The sequence below is a fragment of the Macadamia integrifolia genome, chromosome 13, assembly GCF_013358625.1.
Source record: "Macadamia integrifolia cultivar HAES 741 chromosome 13, SCU_Mint_v3, whole genome shotgun sequence".
NCBI lineage: Eukaryota > Viridiplantae > Streptophyta > Magnoliopsida > Proteales > Proteaceae > Macadamia > Macadamia integrifolia.
In genome coordinates, this window is record NC_056569.1 from 19,925,653 (window position 1) to 19,931,452 (window position 5,800).

General features: G+C 34.9%; 1 long non-coding RNA gene across 1 annotated transcript; it reads left to right on the forward strand.

The window, feature by feature from the left end:
- The first annotated feature begins 1,351 nt into the window (after nucleotides 1-1,351).
- On the forward strand, nucleotides 1,352-5,312 carry LOC122060101. The gene is made up of 2 exons (XR_006134253.1): nucleotides 1,352-1,799; nucleotides 5,075-5,312. It is a non-coding gene; the product is annotated as an uncharacterized LOC122060101 (long non-coding RNA).
- Nucleotides 5,313-5,800: the final 488 nt, after the last annotated feature.

Here is a 5,800-nt window from a genome sequence, read left to right on the forward strand (position 1 = left end):
AAAAAAAAAAAAAAAAAGAGAATATCATTCCCAATAAAAATTTGAAATTTTAATATACCATTTTTTTGTTTAAAAACGGCATTTTGACGCAAAAACTGAAATTTTTGTTTTTTACATGAAACGTAGTTTATGTTCTAGAAATAATATGAAACAGAGCCTTAGTCTACATTTAATCACATACGGGAAAGAGAAGAACCTATAGCCACAAGAAGCAACACAAGGAGTAAGAACAAAATAAGATCTGCACATGACCATGAGGCCTCGGCCAGTAATGGTGCGAGGCACATCTTAAGCACAAGGCAAAGGTCATGGCGACATAGCAGCTTCAAGCAAAGACACATGGGCATGGCATGGGCACGGCCAGGTGTAGCAAGAGTCTCTGGCAAGGGTGTGTGCAACTCAAGGGCTGGTGCACAGTGAAGGGGTTGTTGGTTGAATTCTGAGATAAATGCCTAATTTTGATTAAGGCATTGAATGATCATCACTTCTTCAATAGATGGTTTCAAAGAGGCTCTTCCATCTTTTTTTTTTTTTTTGGTGAAGAGGCACTCCAAGAAATGAATGTTCTTAGTAACCATTAAATGTCTATGGGTTTTTATTTAAATCTTAAAAAATGGCCGCACCTCAATTAAAAAGATTCCAATGACTGAGTTAATATTTGTCTACAGGCACCACATAGAAACACCGTGATCCATCGTATCATTCCATTTTCTAGGCTTGCTTCATCTGGCATATAATTAGTGAGGTAAAAGTTTTGGGTTAAGTGAGAGTGTAAAGACATTTACGTAATTGTTAGCCTATAATTTGGATTGCATAATTCAAATTAGTTATAATGGTATCTTGGTAATTATTTAAAATGATTTTCCTATGAAAAATAAATGTCAAACAAACATTGAAAAATTTTACAGTAACATTTTACAACATATTTTACCTCATTGAAACAAACATTGGAAAATTTATCACAACGGAGCCATTTTGAAAAACAAAGAAAGGAAAATATAATTTTACTATAAAATTTTTCAGGGAAAATTTTCCAAGCTAAAACAAACGGAGTAAGTAAGAGATTTACCAAATCCCCTTGAAAGTAAAAAAAAAAGCTTAAAGAATCCAAAATGTGGATCCAAATCCTCTGTTATTCCTCAATTTATTATTCTTGTATTATTCTAGCTGCAATAGAAGTGACATTGCTGAGGTGCACAATACAGATTAAGAGAGAGAAAAAGGTTTCCACCAAAACCGGTTTAAGATCTTAAACCGGTTTGCCATGAATACAAACCGGACCCACCAATCAGCCATTCAAATTCAAGAAACGAAAAAAACCAGAACTCCTCTCTGGTTTCTTCATTTCTTTTCTTTCTGCTCACCTTAAGCTCTCTCTCTCTCTCTCTCTCTCTCTCTCTCTCTCTTCCTGTTAAGGTATCTTTCTCTTTGTTACCTCAGCACACACCCGAAGCTCACGATCTCACACGATTGTTTGGGAAGTTTTCATTCCACATTCTCGTGCTTGAAGGTCTCTATAATCTAGGGTTTTCATCCCCATCCTCGCTCGACGCTCTCGATCTTGCACGATCGTTTGGGGTTTTCATTCCACGTTGTCACACTCGAAGATCTCTGTAATCTAGGATTTTCATTCCTCATTGTCTCTGTGATCTTGGGTTTTCATTCTCCATTATTTCTGAGGACATAAATATCTTTGTGTTACCTCTCTCACTTTCCTAATCAAAGCGGTGGGGATCAAGATCGATTGCTAGTCTGAGCAAATTAAAGCCACCAACCAACAAGATCAAGGCAAATTCGAGGTACATGTGTTGTCTTCCAACAGTAAGGAGTATTCAGATAGAGGTTGCTAGTTTTGTACATTTGTTAGCCTTCCAAGTGTTAGTCAACAATCTAGCTAGTCTCTTGCACAACACACATGAACCATGAATGATGAAAGTTCATATCATAAAATACAGTGTCATCCACTTTTCTTTTAGCAAGGCAACCCAGTTGATACAAAATCATTTATGTTGGATCCCTAGGTGGCAACTCAGATGAATAAAATGATTACATATAATTAAATTTGCATTGAGGAAAGGGAAAAGGGGTTTTTTTTTGGGGGTGGGGGGTGGGGGGAGAGGAGTTTTTATCTGATAGTGCCAATTTTTACCTTCAATGGACTAGTAGGAGGTTATGCTACTACCATGTACATTACAAAAGTTGGACCAACCTTTTCAGTTGATCAAACACTGAAAACCAGTTCCCTAAATTTTTTTAGTTTGAAGATGTCGTAAATGCAAGTCCAACTGCTAGGAGTTTGACACTGGAAAGCATTATGTTAAAACAATGGTACAGTCCATAGCAACAATATTTGAATGGGTGATAAAGAGAAGTTTGAATACTAGAATAAATCTTAATATGTTCTCTTAGTATTTCACATGTAACAACCTAGTATATATCATGATCTTTTGTGTTTGAACTGTGCATTGATAATTGAAGCATGAACGTAGTAGTTTCTGAAGAAGGATTGTGATGTGTGGTTGATGAAGCAATGTCAAAAAAGTCATTTGTCATTGTCTATGCACATTCTTTTCAATTATGGTTATGTTATGTGGTTCAGAGTTTGTTAAGATCTATTGTGATCTGATGTGCCATTGATTTTATTTGGTTTGTCAAGAATGGAGAATGCTAGTTTGGATGTTGAAAGGGGACCTCAGGTTGGAATGTTTTTCAATTCAGAGCAGGAGGCATATGAATTCTACAATAGCTATGGACGGGCAATGGGGTTTAGTATTAGGAGACACTATGTAAATAAGAGTAAGAAAGACAAGATATCTATAACCTCAAGGGGATTTGTCTGTTCAAAACTTGGTTGTCGACCACAAGACAATTGAGACATCAATATTATCCACGTGTTGAAACAATAACAAATTTCCAGGCACGAATGGCCATATGTTTGAATGATTATGAAAATACGTGTGTCATGACTTTGTTAATAACCATAATCGCGTTCTTTATATTTGAACAACTGTTCATATGATGCGTTCGCAAAGGAATATGTCGGACATACATAGATATGAAATTGATTTGGCAGATAACGTGGGGATCAAACATAAATCCATATTTGAGTTGATAGGTAGGCAAGCTAATGGGATTAAGAACCTTAGCTATACGACCCAAGATATTAGGAACTATCTCTGTACTAAAGGATGTTTGCCTTATCTCATGGTAAAACAAGTAGTTTGTTGAAGTACATTATTAATAAAAGTAGCGTTAACCCCGCCTTTACATACACATTTCAATTGCACAGTGAAGAACAAATAACTGATATATTTTGGGTTGATCCAAAGATGATTATTGATTACGCATAATTTGGGATGTAGTTAGCTTTGACACTACATTTTGCGATAGAGTGTAGGCTATTTGGATTATTTGCTGGGTTTAATCATCATAGATGATGCACTATATTTGAGGCTATATTTTTTTATGATGAGAATGTCGAATCTTTCAAATGGTTTTCTGAGGTATTTACTGATGCACATGGTGATAAGAAACCTATAACTATCTTCACGGACCAAGATGCTGCTATAGCTAGAGCATCATTAGAGGTGTGGTATGAGACATGGCGTGGGTTGGGTACCTGGCACTTAATGCAGAATGGCATTAAGCATTTGGGTAATATGATGAAGAATGGCTCATGTTTTCTTTAGGATTTAAAGAAATTTATATTCTAATATGATGAGGAGGATGCATGGCTTAAATTGCTTAATGAATATGAAATTAAAAATAATGCATGATTGCAGCGAATATATAGGCTTAAATATAAATATGCGAAATGTTATATGAAAGACATTAACAATAAGCATTTGGAGTACACAGCTTAGTGAGAGTCTGAACAGTGATTTGAAGGATTATTTGAAGTCAAGTTTGGATGCTATGCAATTTTTTTAGTACTTTGAGAGAGTCCTTACTCATAAGTGTGCTAATGAATTAAAAGTTGAATTTTGAAGCAAGAAATAAGATGCCAAGATTCATGTGTTTAATGTCACTTGTTATGAAACAAGCTGGAGAATTGTACACTCCTGCAATTTTTTATTCATTTCAAGAGCAATATAATTGGATGACTGTTTTTGCTACATCAAATGCCGGAGTGGTGGGATTCCTTTTATTGAATTTATGGTTGGGATTATTGATGTAGAATGTGAATTTGAAGTTTATTGTAACGCAGTTAATAATATTATAGCTTGCTCTTACAGGAAATTTGAGATTGATGGTCTTCTTTGTAGTCATTGTTTGAAAGTTTTGAATGTGTTAGTCAGAAAACGTATTCTTGAATTGTATATTTTCAAGAGATGGACATGTGATGCAAGAAGTATGGTTGACAATGACACTAAGGGAAAGAAATTAAAGAAGATGTTAACCTAGATTGTACGCAATGGTATAGGTGTATTTGTCTTGAAAATGTTAAGATAGCATCAGAAGTTTCAAATGCAGCTTAGGGATACGAGTTGGTTAAATATACTGCTACTGAATGCCCACAAATGCCATTTTTGACTGATTTCCTGGATGATATATACAATGGAATACGTATAAAGAATAAATTAACAAACACAAAAGGTGATAGGCAGTTAAAGAGTTGGGTAGAAAAACAAGAGAAAAGAAAGAAAAGTAAGGGCCAAGTAGCAAACAAGGATTACAGGACCATCAGTTAACTCTTGCACCAAACACTACACATTAGATGGAGAATAGATATGAAAGCTTCACTTCACTCCTGGTGAGTACTTTCAGATTGGGATATTATTTACTTTCTTCCTTTTCTAATTCAATTTGAAATTATTGCAATATATTTGTTTCCAATGTTATTTCTTGTAGGACTCTATTTCTCACATCTCATCTCAAGCATCTGCAGTTCATCCACTTCTAGATGAAGACTAGATTTATTTTCATTTAACTGGATTTTTATTTCTGTGATATCATATGCATTCACGTTCCTCTAAATTATCCCTTTCAACCTTATGATATGGCTATCCATAACTGTCTCTATTTTTCTTGGTGCATAGCAAAGAATTATACTAAAAAAGTTTTTTTTTTGTAGGTAAGGAGTCTTTAGCTCAAAATGGTAGAGCACTTTGGGTTATACCCAAGGTATGGTGGTTCGAATCGACCAAAACTCTTCAGTTGCTTCTTACTGTGACTTGTACTTTGTATAGAGTTGGAAATTGTTGTCCACTGGGTAAAAGAGATTCCCATTGTGTTACTTGTTTCCACTGGTGAATAACTGTTTGATGGTAGTAGACATTTTTGTAACTATAAGGTATTGTGATTTGAAAGAATAATGTCTATTGCAGCCACAAAATACTATACACTCTGCCCCAGTTGTGCATTGATCGGGAATATCACAAAATACCTGTAAAATCTCTTGTCGCTAAAGTCAACCTAATTGTACTCTTGATCCACAACAAGATTTGTCAAAAACAAAGCTCACAATGACAAAAAGTCATATGCTGCATTGATTCTATGCCATTATTCACTCACATTAATCCATTAGAACACAATCAATGAGATGCTAGTATAACTCTAATGAAGTAGACAATTCCTGATAAAATGTAGAAGAATATGATAAGAAGTGCAGTATTGAGAAATCATAAACATTGATATATTGATAAAATGTAGAAGAATATCCTAAAGAGTCTTGGTGGATTCGAACCACCATACCTTGGTGTATAACCCCAGGTGCTCTACAATTTTGAGCTAACGACTACTTGCAAAAACAGAAAAACTTGTTAGCACAATTCGAGAAACTGTGAGATAAAATCATAAA